Source organism: Mustela putorius, unplaced genomic scaffold, assembly GCF_011764305.1.
Source record: "Mustela putorius furo isolate JIRA1106 unplaced genomic scaffold, ASM1176430v1.1 tig00000594_pilon_pilon_pilon, whole genome shotgun sequence".
NCBI classification, from domain to species: domain Eukaryota; kingdom Metazoa; phylum Chordata; class Mammalia; order Carnivora; family Mustelidae; genus Mustela; species Mustela putorius.
The window spans coordinates 1034093-1053340 of NW_025421427.1; the positions used below are offsets into that span (position 1 = coordinate 1034093).

General features: G+C 39.8%; 2 non-coding genes across 2 annotated transcripts; one reads left to right on the forward strand and one right to left on the reverse strand.

The window, feature by feature from the left end:
* Positions 1–9471: 9471 nt before the first annotated feature.
* On the reverse strand, positions 9472–9544 carry TRNAI-UAU. Its single transcript has one exon. It is a non-coding gene; the product is annotated as a tRNA-Ile (tRNA).
* Positions 9545–16013: 6469 nt separating this feature from the next.
* On the forward strand, positions 16014–16087 carry TRNAT-AGU. Its single transcript has one exon. It is a non-coding gene; the product is annotated as a tRNA-Thr (tRNA).
* The last annotated feature ends 3161 nt before the right edge of the window (positions 16088–19248 follow it).

Here is a 19248-nt window from a genome sequence, read left to right on the forward strand (position 1 = left end):
CACTGTGGTTTTGAATTTCCCTGATGCTGAGCACTTTTTCATGTGTCTGCAACCAGGATGTGATCTATTCTGGAGAACGTTCCATGTGCACTAGAGAAGAATGTGTATTCTGTTGCTTTGAGATGCAATGTTCTAAATATATCTGTGATGTCCATCTGGTCCAGTGTGTCATTTAAAGCCTTTATTTCCTTTTTGATCTTTTGCTTAGATGGTCTGTCCATTTCAGTGAGGGGGGTGTTAAGTCCCCTACTATTATTGTATTTTTGTTGATGTGTTTCTTTGATTTTGTTATTAATTGGTTTATATAATTTGCTGCTCCCATGTTAGGGTCATAGATATTAAAATTGTTAGATATTCTTGTGAGACAGACACTTTAAGTATGACATAGTGTCCTTCCTCATCTCTTATTATAGTCTTTGGCTTAAAAATCTAATTGATCTGATATAAGGATTGCCACTCTAGCTTTCTTTTGATGTCCATTAGCATGATAAATTGTTTTCCACCCCCTCACTTTGAATCTGCAGGTGTCTTTGGGTCTAAAATGAGTTTCTTGCAGATAGCATATTGATGTGTCTTTTTTTTTTAATCCATTCTAATATCCTATGTCTTTTGATTGGGGTATTTAGCTCACTTACATTCAGGGTAACTATAGAAAGATATGATTTTAGTGCTATTGTATTGCCTGTAAGGTGACTCTTACTGTATACTGTCTCTGTTTCTTTCTGGTCTGTTACTTTTAGGCTCTCTCTTTCCTTAGAGGGCACCTTTCAATATTTCCTGTAGGGTTGGTTTGGTGTTTGCAAATTCTTTTAGTTTTTGTTTGTCCCCAAAGCTTTTTATCTCTTCTCTATTCAGTGAGAGCTTAGCTGGATATAGTATTCTTGGCTGCATATTTTTCTCATTTAATGCTCAGAATATATCATGCCAGTCCTTCCTGGCCTGCCAGGTGTCTGTGGATTGGTCTGCTGCCAATCTAATATTTATACCATTGTAGGTTACAGATCTTTTGTCCTGAGCTGCTTTCAGGATTTTCTTTTTGTCACTGAGACTTGTAAGTTTTATTGTTAGAGATGATGGGGTGTTGTTGGTCTTCTATATCACTATCTCTCTTCTACTTCATTTATCCTAGCAATAAGAGCCTCCTTTTTTTTTTCTTTTAAATATTTGACTAATTTACTTGACAGAGAGTGAGAGCGCACAAGCAAGGGGAATAGCAGAAGGACAGGGAGAAGCAGGCTCCTCACTGAGCAGGGAGCCTGATGTGGCTCAATCCCAGGACTCTGGGATCATGACCTGAGCTGAAGGAGATGCTTAATCATCTGAGCCACCCAGGCACCCCAAGCTTGAGCCTCCATTTTCTATTGCACCTCTTTAATAGCTTTTTTTAATTTCAACTCGATTAGATTTTAGTTCTTTATTTCTCCAGAAAGGGATTTCATTTCTCTGGAAAGGTATTCTCTAGTATCTTCCATGCTTTTTTCGAGCTCAGCTAATACCTTGATAACCATCATTCTGAACTCTAGTTCTGACATATTACTAATGTCCATATTCATTAGGTCCCTAGCCATCAGTACTGCCTCTTGTGTTTTTTGTTTTTTGTTTTTTTTTTGAGGTGAGTTTTTCTGCCTTGTCATTTTATCCAGATAAGAATAGATGAATGTGAGAACAAAATACCAAAAGGGTAGCAATGACCCCGGAAAAATTTACACTATCCAAATCAGAAGAGACCCGAAACTGGAGGGAGAGGAAAGGAGGGGGAAAAATATATATTTTGATATATATATGTGTATATGTGTATATATATATACACATATATACATACATGTACATATATATATATACCTAGATAGATAGATAGGTAGATTATGCATACATATATATGTGTATTAGACTGGTGAATAGAACAGAGCCACACACTTGATTTTGGGTATATTTTGGTCTGTAGAAGAAACTGCCTCCCAAAATTTTAAAGAAAGAAAAACTTATATATATACACCACAGTAAGGGTAAACACGATGAAGGGATAGAATATGACTGTAAAGATGAAAATTTTAAAAGATTCTAAAAAAGGAATTGATAAGATAAGAAGTTGGTTGAAAAAAGAGGAAAGAATGTGTTCATGCTGGAGATTAGAACAAAGCCATGTGCTAGATTTAGGGTATATTTTGATCTATTAGAAGAAATGGTATCCCAAAATTTTAAGGAAAGAAAAACCTATACGTATACAAAAAATAAGGTTAAATACAATGAAGGAATAGAATATAACTATAACAATGAAAATTTTAAAAGATTTTTAAAAAGGTATTGATTAGATAAAATAGTTTAAAAATGTTAAAATAGGAAAGAGGAAATGTTAAAATGTAGAATAATAATTTTTTTTTTTAATTTAACTTTGCAAGACTAAAGGATCATGGGGGAAAAAGCCATGAGTTCTATGTGTTTCATTCCTGTATCTCTGGAGTTCTGCAGTTCTTATTGATCAATGAGCTTGGTCTTGGCTGGACGGTCTTGCTAATCTTCTGGTGGAGAGGCCTGTTGCTGTGATTCTCCGATGTCCTTGCTGGAGGCAGAATTGTACTGCTCTTGGCAGGGGCCAGGCTAAGAAATCTGCGCAGTTTTGGACCTTTTGTTCCCTAAGCGCTTTCCGGACGGCTTTGGAGGACAGGAACGAAAAGGGTGGCTGCCCAGTCTCCTGCCCAGTGGGAGCGAGAGGTCCAGGCCCCGCTCCTCAGTGCGCCCTCAGAGAAAAGCTATCAGTCCTTCCAGTCTCCCTGGTCTTTAGCCACACTCCGAGCTCACCTGGCCTGTGACCGAGCATTTCTGTCTCTGGCGCATGGCCCCATTTGGAGTCTCCAGACCCAGCAGATTCCTGCTGCCCTGCTCCTCCTGGTGAGTCTCCCCAGACTTGTCACTTGTGGGGTCCCTGCTCGAACAGCAGTAGTCCAGCTGTGCTCCGGATCACGGTTTAAGGTAACCCCAGCCGAGAGCCACCCCTCGGCTCCGTCTCTGTAGCTGGCTTCCCCACTCAGATACCTGGGAGCGCTGCTGCACTCAGACGCCTCTGGTCTTTCTGTGACCCCACAGGTCCTGAGACCACACTGTCCCCATGAGGGCTCCACCCCCCACTAAGCCTCTGGAGTGACGTCCCTCAGTGGAACAGACTTCTGAAAGTTCTGATTTTGTGCTCACTGCTCCGCCGCTTGCTGGGACCCCCCCCCCCCCCCCCCCCATCACTTCAGATTCACTTCTCTGCACGTCCTACCTTCTGGAAAGTGGTTGATTTTCTGTTCCTAGAACTGCTGCTTTTCTTCTCTTTGATCTTCTGTTGTGTTTGTAGATGTTCAGAATGGTTTGATAACTATGTAGCTGGACTGCTGGGACCCAGAGATCTTTAGGTCTCCTACTCCTCTCCCCAAGGCTGAGTCTTATAAAACAGCAGGCTCCTGTTAGGACCAGGGTGCTGGTTCTTAGGATTCTGCTTAACGGAACTTACTCTGCATTGGAGCCCCCTTTGTGACATGCTACCTCACCTGAGTTTGTCAATGTTCCCTGGAGAAAAATGCATATTTTCTAGAGGAGGTTATAAATTGGATAAATATCTGTTATGCCCAAATTCCGAGACCCCCCAAAGACGACCACCAGAGTCCAGAGTCAAAGCCAAACAGCAAGGGTCGTTTATTAGGAGTTGGAACCCGGACCTCCGCACACTCGTTGTGGGGGACGTTAAGAGGTCCCGAGCTCAGGATCACAGCACTTTTTATCCACTATTTTTGGGGAGGCAGGGACTTAGCATACATCACAGTATCTTGTAACAAATCGCCACATACCGCAGGAAAATCAAACGGCAACTCTATAATATGACTGGCGCGCTACAGAGCGGGAAAAGGCTGGGAACAGATTACTGGTTAGGTCAAAGTGGCTGTCATTCTTCAGACTGCTTAGTTGGCACCGCTAGGGTATGTGCCCCCTAAGGATTGGCCGGGGTCTCCCTGTCAAGCTGCGGGGTGCCAGATGGTTATTATCTCTTGCACCCAGAGCTGGGTGGGGGGTCCGGGAGCAGTCATTTTGTCACGTACAATTCTGGGTGGGGGTTTCTCTGGCACCAGATGGCTGTTATCTCTCGGCCCAGAGCCGGGTGGGGGTCCGGGAACAGCCACTCTGCCAGGTTCAATTCTGGGCGGGGGTTGTGTGGTTACAGAATGCCTATAGAAAGTCTGCTGGTATTTTTCCATCTCCTCATGGGTTAGCAAGCGAAGGTACAGAAGCAGAAATAGCGGTAATGGTTATAATTTAGTCATATATCCATAAGGTTTACCTTCTTGACTACGCTGCCCTGCTTCTCTACATCCTTTTTTAAAAAAAAATATTTTATTTATTTATTTGATTGAGAGATCACAAGTAGGCAGAGAGGCAGGCAGAGAGAGAGGAGGAAGCAGGCTCCCTGCTGAGCAGAGAGCCCGATGTGGGGCTCGATTCCAGGACCCTGAGATCATGACCTGAGCGGAAGGCAGAGGCTTTAACTCACTGAACCACCCAGGTGCCCCTTTATATCCTTTCTTTTTTTTTTCTCTCTCTCTATATCCTTTCTTATTTGAGTTCTCTTCACCTATCTTGTGCTGAAGGTGTCCTTTTAAAGTCTTTATTATTATTGCTCTGAAACCTATTTTTTGTGTCTTCCATAATTTTTATTTTATAAATGTAGTTGGTACATTCTTTAGTATATAACAATGTATAAGTGTTCTAACTTTATTGGATTCATAGCCTTTAACATTCAAAACCGATCTCTTTTGTCATGTTTAATTTTGGGGTGCTTGAATTCAAAATTATCTCATGTCAAGATCACGAACCCTGATTTTTTATGGCTTTCTCCTGGTGTACCTTATTCTGTTTCTTTTTTTCTCTGAATAATTTTGCTTTGGATGTGTATCTTAACATATTGTTATGTTTTGTTCCATGAGCCAATTTGAAAACATTTTAATGTATGACTTAAGCCTATTAACATATATGATATGATTGATACATTTTTTTTAAGATTTCATTTATTTATTTGACAGACAGAGATCACAAGTAGGCAGAGAGGCAGGCAGAAAGCAGGCTCCCTGCTGAGCAGAGACCCCGATGTGGGGCTTGATTCCAGGACCCTGAGATCATGACCTGAGCCAAAGGCAGAGGCTTTAACCCACTGAGCCACCCAGGCACCCCGATACATTTGTTCTTAACTCTGTCATATTTTTATCATTATAATGTGTATTTCTTGTATTTCTCATTTAAAAAATTTCTTGTGACATCTAGAATGGTTTGAATTTTTGTCCAAGCAGTTACCTAAATGCCCCTGTTTCCCCCATTTTTTACTCTGTCTAACTTGTTTTTCCCCAGTTTTGCTGTTGTTGTTGGCCATTTGCCCTTGCTTACTGTCTATGGGGTCAGTACATTTATTTTGTTTCCTCTCTCCTTTCCTTTCTGTTCCTATTTTTTAAAAAGATTTTACTTATTGATTTAACCCCAATGCGGGGTTAAATCCCAGGACCCTGAGATCACGACCCAAGCTGAAGGCAGAGGCTTAACCCACTGAGCCACCCAGGCACCCCGTTCCTATTTTTATATACATTATAATTTTTGTACCAGAATGGAAACATTTAATATTATGCTCTCACTTTGCCCTTGCATTTATTTGAGTCATCCATCTACCATTAAATATATTTAATGTACACCCAATAAAGTTTCTTTATTTCTTAACTGAATGAATCCATGTTATCATATACTCTGCAAGAAGAGTCCAGTATGTACATATTTAAAACTCTTGATTCTTGATTCTTGAAGATTTCCGCTTGGCTAGAATTCTTGCTTCACTCTCCTATTTCTATTTTTTTCATGCTAATCTATTTTTTTTTATATTGCTCTTCAGAAGTCTGATGTTAGGCTTCCTCTATTTATAGAAACCTCTTGGATTATAGATTTAATTATTATTTATATTTTGTTGACTGTTTTTATTTCTCTTAGGAAATCCAATTACTCATATATTGGAATTTCTTTGCCTGCTTTTTGTTTAAATCATTTTTATCTAACCCATTTTTCTTCTTTCTTTATCTCCTTTTCACTTTCTTGGTGGGTTCTCTTTCTTCAGTTCCCATTACCAAGCATTTGTGTTGTAAATTTATTCTCCTTTGGGTGCCTTGTAATGTAGTCTTCATTTCTGTTGTGATTTTTCTTTTTCTTTTTTTTTTTTAAAGATTTTATTTATTTATTTGACAGACAGAGATCACAAGTAGGCATAGAGGCAGGCAGAGAGAGAGGAGGAAGCAGTCTCTCTGCTGAGCAGAGAGCCCGATGCAGGGCTTGATCCCAGAACCCTGGGATCATGACCCGAGCCGAAGGCAGCGGCTTTAACCCACTGAGCCACCCAGTGCCCCGATTTTTCTTTTTTTCTTGCATTTTTTCCTATGTTCAACCAACTTTCATTTCATTTCTTCCCATTTTTGTGCATGTTTTAGTTTTTTAAATTTCTGACTTAACATGATTTTTTTAAATCCAAAAATGTTTGTTTGAAAATGTCTCTTGCAACCACATGGATGGAACCGGAGGGTGTTATACTAAGTGAAATAAATCAGTCAGAGAAAGACAGTTGTCATATAATCTCACTCATACGTGGAATTTAAGAAATAAAACAGAGGAGCATAGGGGAGGGGAGGGGAAAATAAAACAAGACAAAATCAGAGGAGACAAACCATAAGAGACTTAATCACAGGAAACAAACTGAGGGTTGCTGGATGGGAAAGAGGCCAGGGGATGGGGTGACTGGGTGATGGGCATTAAGGAGAGCACATGATATAATGAGCACTGGGTGTTATATAAGACTGATGAATCGCTGAACTCTACCTCAAAGTAATATGCTATATGTTAATTAATTGAATTTAAATTTAAAAAATCAAAGAAGGGGCGCCTGGGTGGCTCAGTGGGTTAAGCCTCTGCCTTTGGCTCAGGTCATGATCCCAGAGTCCTGGGATTGAGCCCCGAGTCAGGTTCCCTGCCCCACAGGGAGCCCGATTCCCTCTCTGTCTCTCTCCCTCTCTGCCTCTCTCTACCTAATTGTGATCTCTGTCTGTCAAATACATAAATAAAATCTTTCAAAAAAAAATCAGAAAGAGGGAAAAAATGAAATAAATAAAAGGATCAAAAAATGAGATTTTCTTAATTATTAAATGCAGCAGATATTTAGCAAGTACATAATGTTCTTAATGTTCACTTTAGTTTATTGGTGCACTTATCTTTTCCTTCAGTAAATGAGATTCTATGAAGTCTTAAAGTGATAATGTAAAATTTTCTTTAAAGTGTTAAAAAAGGAAATTATTGTATGTCATGAATATTTCTTATATGAAAATAATGGTTTAAGTTAAAATGGCACGTTATTCAATATGATTAGGACTAATAGCCACTTCACATTATTGAAAAATAATATAGATATGAAAATAGTACAATCAAAATGGATTTGTCCCTGAGAAACACTACAATTTGAAACTAGATTAACTAGTTTTTTTATAATAGTTGTCTCTCTCTTTTTTTTTTCTTAAAGATTTTATTTATTTATTTGACAGAGAGAGATCATGAGTAGGCAGAAAGGTAGGCAGAGAGAGAGAGAGAGAGAGAGAAGCAGGCTCCCCACTAAGCAGAGAGCCAATGCGGGGCTTGGTCCCAGGACCCTGGGATCATGACCTGAGCCAAAGGCAGAGGCTTTAATCCACTGAGCCACCCAGCTGCCCCTAGATTAACTAGTTTTAAATACTTTTAAACTAATATTTTAACTTTTATTTAAAATACTTTAAACAATACTTTTAAACTAGGTTACACTTTCAGAATATACTTTTTTATATTATTATTTATTTATGCACAAGTGGTTTTAGATTTTCAGAACATAAACTTTGTGTTAATTTTAGCAGATTATTCTCTTCAGTATAAAATTATAGTTATTAATACTCAATAATGTCATGATGTAAGTTTGTAAATTTGTTTTCATTAAAATTCCTTTTGAAATGCAGAAAAAAGGAAACTGTCTCCTTCAGATGAGAGCTGTGTTAAATTTTTCTTCTGCTTTTTCATTTTTGGAAGAATTTTCAATAGCTACAATATTTTGATTTTGTGTTTTCTTGTAGTTGTTTTGTATAAAGTTTATTCAGATATTGTGTGAAGAGATTTGGGATAATTTACACAACTCCTAGTTCAAGACCAACTGCTTCTATCCCTACATAACAATACAGTGACTTTAATAGATGTCTTTGGGAGAGGGGGTGGGGGTCCACGAGGAAAAATTTCTGTGTCTTCAGATTTTTGTCTCCTTCGGTCTCGCAGGGTTTTGAATCCACTTCTTCATTTTTCTTTTACCATCCAGTCTCCAAAGGGAGCTGGAGCTACTCCCTCTTGTTTTCTTTTCGTTTGTGCCGCTACTGCTTTATTTCTAGCTGACCTCCACATTCCGTCCCAGTAGACAGTGCTTTGATCTACCAGGAGCCCTTTTCAGTGTTTCCTCACTCAGAGTGGAATTTCTATTTGAGGGGAGGGGAATTTTAGCTGATCCTTAGCCTCTCTGTTCTGATTTTCTTACCTCTAGATAGATTTCTGGACCTCCTTTCATTCCCTGCAAAGACTTACCTTTGGGAGCTCCTGAAAGGTAGGTCTGCTAGGATTGGCTGTTTATAGTTCTCCTTATAAGTAACTTGAAGTTTGTAGTGTTCTCTCTTCTAGTCAGGGAGAAGGTATGGTTTTATTGCTGGGTGCGTGTGTTTTAATATGTTGGAAAATTAAGATCTGAGTGATTATTACTATCCTCAGGTTTTAAATCACTACCCAAATTATGAGACATTTAAAAATTACATAGTGCTTTGGGAAAAAAGTGTGCTCTCCATTTTACTTAACAGTGTCAAATTTTCTCACATTGGTAGTGTAGCAACTTTTCTGTCCACAAGCATGTGAATGTTTGTGTTTCCTTGCAAAACCACAAAAAAATGTCTCATCTACCCTCCTTAAAATCTCATTCTGGGGGAAACCACACACATCTAATTACATGAAAACTAGAGACTTCCAGTTTCTGGGACCAAAGACTTGGGGTTTCCTTTAAGTACATTTCTCCACCTTTACTGCTTCAACTTGCTAAAATAGATGCTTGTTTCTGCAATTATAAATCTTTAACATTGTAACTATTACAGAATTAGAATAATCTTTTCAATCAGCCTCTGACTGTGTACTATTTTAAAGTATTCCACATTTGTTATTGATCAGGCGTTGCTTGTAACTGTTTTCTCCCTGGCCATCACGAAATGCAGAGAACTTCTCTGATAGTACAAGCCTATGTGCCCAATCAAGTGAGTGTCCAGAAAGGGAAACTGAGGATGCAACCCACTGGGCCATCTGTTATCTCAGCTTTTGAGGGAAAAGGAGAATTCCCAAATTTCTTTTGAATGGAAGCCAAAGGTAGCCTTTTGGTTCCACTGGGAATTGAACCCAGGATCTTCTGTGTATAAGGCAGATGTGCTAACCACTACACCATAGAACCCAAGGACAATAAGTGTCTCAAAGAGCTCTTACTAGAATCAGGTGAGAAAAGAAGACCAAAATTAGATATAGGTTCTAATTATGACTGAGAATTAACTCCTGTCAACATGGCCCAGGGGGACATGTAGGACAAATGTGCTATCTGCATCTCACATACACAAGCTTGAAAGTCTTTTTTTTTTTTTTTTTTTTAAGACTTTATTCAGTTATTTGACAGAGAGAGAGAGAAAGATCACAAGCAGGCAGAGAGAGAAGGGAAACAAGCTCCCAGGATCCTCAGATCATGACCTGAGCTGAAGACAGCAGCTTAACCCACTGAGCCACGAGGCGCCCCCACAAGCTTGAAAGTCTTAATGAGTACTGTTCCACTCTCTGTTCCACTCTTAATGAGTAGAGTTCCACTCTCCTGGAACACTTAGTCTGGCCGACATTTATTGTTTTTCTACCCATATTTATTGAGAGCTTACTATGCTCCAGATACTTTTCAAGGTTCTGGGATACAGCAGTACATACAAAGGTTACAAAAAAAAAAAAAAAAAAAAGTCCCTTCTTAAGATGACATTGTGGTACTAATCACTAAAAAAGTGCGTTTCTGTTTTCTGGAAACTAATCTTGAATTTAGCAACAGTCCACATTAACTCCTCCTTTGCCCCTTGTCCTGAAACTACTGTGCATTTCAATTCACAAGATTGAAAAAGGCATTCATTAAAATCACTGTCAAGCCCATCATAAATATCTAGTATTACTATGAAATTAGTTTAGAACTTGCAGACCTCTTGAAAGAGTCCTGAGGTTGTCTATATGACTTGCCTTAACTAACAGAAAGTTAGCGGCCTTGGCATAGCCAAATGTGCATTTGGGCTTGTTTCTTTGGGATCCCACAGGCAGAAGAACATGCCTTAGCCAGTCTGCTAACTCCGTGAGGAGGAGGAGGAGACTCATATGGTACAGAGTCCACTCTCCCCCTCCCCCACTCTGAGTCTTCATCAACTGATGCTCAGAAGCTTCAGCAAACCCAGGTGAGATCAGATCTAGCCACCTGAGTCCAGCCTATATCAAGTGACCCAGAGCCACTTGGGAATAGATAACTATGTTTTATGTTGGTGATACTCCAGGTGATTTCTTATGCAGTAATTGCGGATTGACACAGAAGAGACAGAATTAGATTATCCACTCTGCTGAAGACACAGCCATTACACATCACATGTCCACACCTGTTCAGCCACGACCTAATGAGTGATAGATACACTCTCTGTCTCTGTGGGAAATTTCCACTTAGTGTTGAACCAGTATATTCGGTTAACTCTCCAATGGTCTCAGATAGAAACTTTTATTGACCTCTAGGATATATATTAAAATATGCATACCAAAATGAGACAAAGCTATAAAAGAAAACTTAGCACAACATCTCTCTTAAACATAGGCCTAAAAATCATAGGCCTAAAAAATATTGGCAAATCAAACTCAGAAATATTTAAAAAGATAATACTTTATTACTACATGAAATTTATCCCAGCCTGTTTTAACATTCAAAAAATCAATCAGGGAAATTCACCACAATTTTGTAATTCACAATATTAATAGGCTAACTAAATACAAAAAAACCCCAATATGATCATATCAATAGAGGCAGACAAAGCATTTAGTAAAATTCCACATCCATTCATGATAAAAATTCACAGCAAACTAGGGATAGAAGGGAGCTTTGCTTACCTAATCAAATAAAGCCTTTCTACCAAAAAAAAAAAAAAAAAAAAGTACAAACAACATCATACTTAATGGTGAAAGACTGAATGCTTCCTTCTAAGATTTAAATCAAGGCAAAAATGTCCTCTTTCTCACTTTTCCTGATCAAGGAAAGACTTAGAGGTCTTAGCTACTACATTAAAACAAAATGTGCAGATTGAAACAGAAGAAATAAAGCCATCTTTATTCACAAATAATGTGATTTTTTATGTAGGAAATCCCCTACAACCTGAATAGACACTTTTCCAAAGAAGACATACAGATGGCCAACAGACAGATGAAAAGATGCCTAACATCAGTAGTCATCAGGGAAATGGAAATCAAAACCATAGTGAGATATTATCACCTCACACCAGTCAGAATGGCTAGTATCCAAAAGATAAGAAATAACAAGTGTTGGTGAAAATGTGAAAGAAGAGAGCCCTCGTGCACCGTTGGTGGGAATTTAAATCAGTGCTGCCACTGTGGCAAACAGTAGGACAGTTCCTCAACAAATGAAAAATAGAACTACCCTATGATCCAGTAATCCCACTGCTGCATAGTTACCCAAATGAATGAACACAGTGATTTGAAAAGATACATGTACCCCTATGTTTATTGCGGCTCATTTACAATAGCTAAGATATGGAAACAACCCAAGTGTCCATTGATGGATGAATATGTTACACACACACACACACACACACACACACTCTAGAGCATTACTCTGTCATGAAAATGTGTGAAATACCACCATTTGCAACATGGATGGACCCAGAGGGTATTACGATAAGCGAAATAACTCAGATGGACCTTGCTGAATTCTTACCTTTTTTTTTTTTCTCTTTCACGCCTTCATCTGACACACTTTTTTAAAATAGTGGCAAGCATTTTTCTTTTTTGTAAAATAATGTTTTTTTGTACAATAACAATAGCCAGAGACAGGACGGAGTCCTTACAGGTATATCTCATGTTCCAAAATGTGCTTTGTTTCAGACATCCTGTATTATAAAAATTAAGTTAAATTGTGGAGAGGGGTGAGTCAGCAGGGCACTTTGCACTGGAAGAGGAAAGTTAGTCTTTTAGAGTGAAAATCCAGGAAAGACTGCAGAGGCTTTCATCAATGTGCTGGAATAACAACTTCCAAAGCGGAGGCCACTTGAACTTCAGATGCTATCATGAGAAAGATGAATTCTGGAAGAACAGGGTTGCCTGTGGAGCCTCAACAGAGGCCCAGACCAAGAACACCCCTAATCTCATAGAGTTCCCACATTCCCAAAAAGATAGCATAATTTGTAAAAATATGTGACAGAAGAAACTACAGTGCCTTATTTCAGTACTCCAAGGAGGATGGAATGTTTGTAAAACATCACTGAATTTCAAATAGTTAAAATACACTCATACCTACACCTCCTGCCAATCTTTTTCCATTGGGTCACTGCAATAATATTCAGGAGTGAACATAATTTATCAAGGGCTTCACCTCCTTGTTCAAATTCTTTGCTTTTTGTGTAGAATAATATTAGGATCTCTCGAACAGCTGCATTTTTCCTTGATGTGTTTCCTTTATGTAGGAATTCTTTCCCTTGTGTATTTTTATTAGAAGCAGTTTCTCTACTTGCTATTATCATTATTATAACGTGAGTACTTAATTTCAGTCAGTCAAGGCAATTCTGTTCAAGTGAGACCTATAGTTTAAGAAACTTCTGGAAAAAAAATTAAATATAACTACTTTCAGGGTAGGTTGGAATGTTGAAAGTTTCTTTTCTTTTCTTTTTTAAAGATTTTATTTATTTGACAGACAGAGATCCAAGTAGGCAGAGAGGGGGCAGGGAGCAGACCCTGCTGAGCAGAGAGCCCGATGCGGGGCTCGATCCCAGGACCCTCGATCCCAGGACCTTCCATCCCAGGACCCTCGATCCCAGGACCCTCGATCCCAGGACCCTGGGATCATGACCTGAGCTGAAGGCAGAGGCTTCAACCCACTGAGCCACCCAGGCACCCCATGTTGAAAGTTTCTATTGAGGGTTCTTATTTATCTTTTCTGTGCGTCTAAAAATTTTAGATGTTATTCACCAGCTGTAAATATTTGAATGTCTTTGGTGCCTACTATATGCAGAAATGCAATGAGGGAAGGATACTAATGCAATTGGCATGGCTTCTCTGTTTGCAGTAGAATTTTAGAGATAAACACATAGGGTAGAACACCATGATATTGAATTAACTTACCATATCGAAAAACACATTTTCTCCCACACGTGTCAGACTCCACCGAAAATAGGCTAATTCTTTCCTCTGCTACATTTTTTTGCATGCTAGATTAATTTCTTGGTTAATTTCCTGAATGATAGTTGGAATAACATAGGTGCTCTCTTTTTGCAGTGTTTGATCTGTTTAAATTAATAGAATACCAACAAAATAAATAAGTCTACTTAGGAGTTACCATTAGGAATTAAAAACTGTAAGTCTTAACTAAGGATTCCTCCACATTCTCAGGAATATGAGAGACAAAATTCAGGTGGAAGTACAGAGATCAAGCAAGTGCAAAATAGTATTTCCCAAGCTCAGAAGTAGACAAACAGGAAAGTATATACACAAGCAAAAAGACCTTCACAGAACCACATCCATTCTATTGCACGTAAAAATGTTCTAAAGGATAATACAGTTGTTGTTGTTGTTGTTGTTGTTGTTGTTTTAAGATTTTGTTTATTTGACAGACAAAGCTCACAAGTTGGGGGTGGGGAGCAGGCTCACCGCTGAGCAGGCCACTGGGATCCTGACCTGAGCCAAAGGCAGAAGCTTTAACCCACTGAGTCACCCAGGTGCCCCACACAGATTGGATTTTGTTATGAAAGAAATAAATGAATGTGGATATTGGAAACAGCATAAAGCAAATTGCTCTGAGCCTTGGAATCACACATTTGAGCATCCCCTTCTGCCTCTGTCTCGAAACCAATCACTTCCTGAATGAGACAGATGGTTTCTAATGAAAAAGGCATTTAGAAGGCTTTTCCTACATGAGGATCAGTGACACGGTGGGCATGTCTTCTAAAAGGTCAACCCAAACTTTCCAGATTCAACAACTGACTGGCTTGCTCTTGTCCTTTTAAAAAATATCTTTCTTCCTAAATAATTTTGAGCGATCAGGAAATAGGAAAGGAACTGCCTGAACTATTATTCCCTCATCTCTCCCCATGCCGACCCCAAAGAACAGTGGGATGTCAGGTTCACACACAAGACAAAGCCTCTCTTAACCCCCAAATCCACAAGAGAGGAGCACTTGATTTCACCTGTATCAAAAGCATTTACATTTATCTACAGATGAGGCAGAGAGGGAGGTGGTGGAACTTCCTGGTTATTATTGTCATTTATAGGCTGTTCTTTACATTTGCGAGCGGTGCGGACTCTTCAAGCAGCAGATGACTCTGGACCTTCCTGATTTTAAGTCTCAACTCTTGGTTTCTTGATTAGTCACTTTGCTCTGTTTCTCTCGGGTCACTCTTTTCCATTGTATTAGCAATTTTCTCCCTCAGGACGGGCTGCAAATTTTTCAGCTTAGCTTCATCTTTGCAGGACTCGTACTGGAAGTCGCACTTACCTATCTTTTGGGCTCTCTCCAACCGCCTGCCCCCTTCAGCAACACTGGCTTGGGGTCAGGATGGGAGGGGTGATGAAGAGGGTGGAGAGGTAGGGGCAAAGCCTGGTGGAGGGGAGCACCAAGCAGTGATGTCTTAGCAAGGCTGCTCACACGAAAACGCTGTATATTTTTGATAGAAGTTTGTGCAATTTTATTATAGATATGTGTCTGATTGGTGTGTGTTACAATATATTCCTCCAATGTTTGTCTCAAGGATAGGCCAGATGATCTAAAGGATTTGTCTAGTTCCAACCTCTTGGAATGAGAACGTGTGCCTTTTCCAGGTCATTTTCAGTATTTGTTTCTCAGAAAGAAAGGAATCATTATTAGTTTTAATATCAACATCAGGAAAAAGGTGAGAGTAAGAAGAGGTCTATCCAATATCACTTGGTGGGAAAAGGTAAGGAAATGAACATACCAGTGAAGTCTTCCACTGTTTTGATATTTATATATAATTTCTCTTTTAAACAACTTTTTTCCAAGTTTGTATTTAAATTCCAGGTAGTTAACAGACAGTATCATATTAGTTTCCGGTGTCAAATTTAAGAAACTCCATGTATTTTTAATGCATTCCCCTTTGCTACAGCAAATTACCAGTCTCAGCAAATACAGAAAATGGTCAGTTTTACAAGGGATTAAAAGGCAACCGCTTAGCCACAAAGAGAAGAAAACTGCCTGTGTCAGAGCGCCAGCCTTTTGCCAAGTGATTTCTGCGTCATCCCAGGAAAGCCCCAGGGCAATCCTCATTGCTCGAGCCTGTGCAGCCAAGAAGCCCCATCGTCTCCCTGTTGCAGATTCGAAGCTGAATCCACCTTCGTGTGGAGTTGTAAAGGCTCCTGGAGGGGACATAGTCTAGCTGCCCTAGTGGAAGGGGCCCAGGGGCTGAGGAAGTCTCTCTTCCCCACACAGTGTAAAGTGCTGGGCACCTTTCAGGATACAGTAAGAAAACTCTATCAAAATCCTGAGACTTAAAAAAAAAAAACGCTAATAATCCTGATAATGAATCTGGATGCCCTTCTGTTGGTCAAAAATTCTTGGGAACCAGAGCAGCAGAGCAAACAGCAAAGTCACCCTCAAATTCTATGCAAGCGAACCACCCTGTAGCAAGGGCTCTGTGGCTTAGCTGGTCAAAGCGCCTGTCTAGTAAACAGGAGATCCTGGGTTCGACTCCCAGCAGGGCCTTCTAGTGTGAGCTTTTGTAATTTGGCATTGGAGAATTGGAGATACTTTGAAATTTACATCCCTAAAGCCCCAGAAGGGGAAGAGACAGCATCAATTGAAGAATCTTATTTAACAAAATTACAACAGCCAAAAAGAAAAAAGAAATCTGTCCCAATAGTACAGCGATAGAAAACCCAAAATATCTGCTGAGAACTGAAAAACTCAGAGAACTAGTTCTACTAGTTAGGATTTGAGTACTGGAATGGCCTAAAATAAGTAGGGTTTGCTTCCTTGGTCTTTTACCATTTTAGATCAAATGGTAAAGACACTCACTACTTGGGTTTTATGTGATATCTGCAACTGTCTTAATTATATTGCCTCCTGACTCTTTACCAACTAGAACATTGTCCACATTTGTTTTTCTTGAATGGCTCCTTGAATGGCCATTTCCCCCTCCTCCACCACCAGTTTGCACCAATAACTTTTTGGCCCCCTGAATAGTGCATTGAAGCAGAGCCATGGTTCTCAAAGTTTAGTGAGCACAGGAATTACCTGGTGGTCCATTAAGATGAAAAATTTAGTTCCCTACACCTCTGATGGGGCCTGAATGTCAGCCTTCAGACACTCTCCCTGGTGAGTGATATTTATGCTGCTGTTATATGGACCCTCTTCTTTGTGGAAGGGTTAGTGACTTAGTGATCTAGTTTCAGTGGTTGTGCTTTTTTTTTGGGGGGGGAGGTAAAGTTGGCATGTAATATTATATACCTTCTAAGTGCATATTATAATTAGACATCTGTATGCCCAACAGAGTGATCACCACCAGAATGTCCCTTTCCATTCCGTAGTTGTCTTTTCATTTTGATGGGCAGTTTCCTTTGCTGTGCAAAAGCTCTATGGTTTGATGTAGTCCCCTTTATTTTTGCTTTTGTTTCCCCATGCATTTGGGGTCAGATCCAGGAACCCATTGCTAAAACTGATGTCCAGGAATTTACCGCCTATATTTTCTCCCAGGGATTTTATGACTTGAAGACTTACATTCAAGTCTTTAATTCATTTTTAGTTAATTTTTGTGGTTGGTGTAATTGTGGTCTAGTTTCATTCTTGTGCTTGTGGCTGTCCAGTTTTCCCACCACCTCAATAGTTGTGGTTCTGAGTTCTATTCTTTTATATGCTTGTGACCATTTTTCCAAACCCATTAGTAAGCCTGGAGTTGTGTTTATTCATTTGGTTTTTGTCAAATCCAGTTCAAAAGAAATGAAAGAAAAGAACCACGTAAAAGTTCTAATATAATTTAGTGTAAATCAAGTAGTGTTATAACTGTTTTCTCCTTTTCATGTGATATGGGACTCTAAGATACACCAGAAATTTTGGAAGGAGGGGTAATATGATTTGTACCTTTTCTTAAAATTAAAGATTTTATTTATTTATTTGACAGAGATCACAAGTAGGCAGAGAGGCAGGGAAAGAAAAAGGGGGAAGCAGGCTCCCCACTGAGCAGAGAGGCAGTGGGGCTTGATCCCAGGGCTCTGAGATCATGACCTGACCAACCCACTGAGCCACCCAGGCGCCCCATACGATTTGTTTCTTAAAGAGGAGAGGATAAAAAAGAACTAACAGCAAAGCACACAACATTCCTTTAAAAAAATGCTTGAGGCAATTAGAAATAAAAGTATAAACCTGAAAACACTTAGCGCATTTATTAGATAACTCTAAAAAATAATAGACCTGGAAAAATACTTTGAACCCTGAGACCTGAGACTTTCTTGTTTATGTGCTCTATTTTTTCGACATTCCAAGAAATACTTTTCAAGTATTTGTCATATGCCCTAAATGCTCTCCACCCTACTCATGGTGCACAACATCTCTCAAATAATGGGCTTCATTTCAGTTAGTTTCTTGCTTCTCCCCATAGTTGTGTTACAGGTTGATTTCTCCTTTTGTGGGCCATCTGGGAGGAATGTTATCTGTCAGAAGACTAATATTATAGCTCTCTTGTCATGGGATGCTGGCTACTATAAGAAATAAGGGTGATAAACAGTGATATGAAACACTGCTGGGAGAGGTGAGTGCTTAAATATAGTCACTGGAGAATGTTTGTTCTCTACAAATTGATCCCAAATGGGATCTGGAAATTCACCGATACGTCTTTATGAAAGTGTCTTGTCTTTAACTGAAATCCTATTTCTCCACCGACTAAAGTGAATGTATCCTCATCATTCCTAGGTCCCATGACATCTCCCCAACCCATGACCAACCATGCTGCCCCTAATGCCAGATCCCCTGCTTCTCTCCACCTCTCCTCCACTGATGTATTTCTTCATCTATCCAATCTCAGATCAGTGATCACTTCTTTCGAAAGCCTTTCCTAATCACTAGGAGTTGGAAAATTGCCCCGTTCCTATGCTTCTGTGAAAATGCATGAGTATTTATCTCTGTGGTTTCTTTTGGCAATTTTAAAATCCTTACCCTATTTTGTTCAATCATATTATAATAATCAGCGCATGGGCCGTTTACTACCCCAGCCTGTCCAATTTTTGAGGACATCTGGTACCTCCAGAGCCTAGGTCAGCATTGGGCACATTGTGAGCTACTCATTAATTCTTTTAAAGTAAATGCTTAGCAACTTACTGCAAAATGAACTATTATTTATGCTATTGAGTTGATACCAGAAGGAAAAAATAAGACTGGCGATCTTGCCATCTAGGAAATACTGCTTCTCTTCTGTTTCCTGCAACATTGCGACCAGACCAGTTTTGGGTGAAGAAAGAGTGTTTTCCACATTGCCATTTGCAGGAGGCGAGGGTACACCCACACAGGATTTGAGGAAAGATCATTTGGCAGTGAGCACCTTCCAAACCCCTCTGGAAACGCTGGGGAGGAATGACAGTTTAAATGAAGAGAAAAATAACAAGTAGGCAAGGGCACTGCCTGTTAAGCAAATTGGCACCGATCACTGAGCCCTGGCTTTGCAGAGCCGTGGGAGGGACATGGAATCATCATGACACCTCTTTGTCACCTCCCCCCCCCCACAGTGAGCTGGGCACAGCCCCCATCCCCAACGCAGCAGAGATCCCCAGACCAGCTGGGCCCTCGCGGAAGTTTGGGGGCATCTTCAGCTGGCTCTGGTGGTTCCTGCTTCTCAAGGTTAGAAGAGAGGTGGACACCGCAGCCCTGAGAGCCTC